Source organism: Triticum dicoccoides, chromosome 1A (assembly GCF_002162155.2).
Source record: "Triticum dicoccoides isolate Atlit2015 ecotype Zavitan chromosome 1A, WEW_v2.0, whole genome shotgun sequence".
NCBI lineage: Eukaryota > Viridiplantae > Streptophyta > Magnoliopsida > Poales > Poaceae > Triticum > Triticum dicoccoides.
Window position 1 is genome coordinate 298181048 of NC_041380.1, and position 429 is coordinate 298181476.

The window sequence follows — 429 nt, forward strand, 5'->3', positions numbered from 1 at the left end:
TGACTTTTTTTTTGGAGAAATCTAACTAGATTATATTCTCTTCGCATTTAGGCAGCAGTTTGCGTTAGATGAACACAATGCTAAACACACGATACACATTTGTGTGAATCACAGAGGAAGAACAATAAGGATAGCGAACTATGTGAAAGAGTATCAGAGAATATCTGATCCTAAATCTAACTCCCGGCGACCCGCTCCCGTCCCCGCAACCCTAGCCGCCGCCGCCTCCCCCTGCCCGTCGCCGGAGGGATCCGGCCGCCCTTGCCGGCGCGCGGCCCGGATCCAGCCCTCCCTCCCCTCGCCCTTCCTCCCCCTTCCCTCCTTCCGCCCCCGCGCCGCCTCCCCGGGAGGCGGCCGGGGCGGCCCCCGCGCTGCTGCACTCGGCCTCGCTCCGCTCTCCCTCTCCCCTGCCGTCGCCGGCGGGCGCCC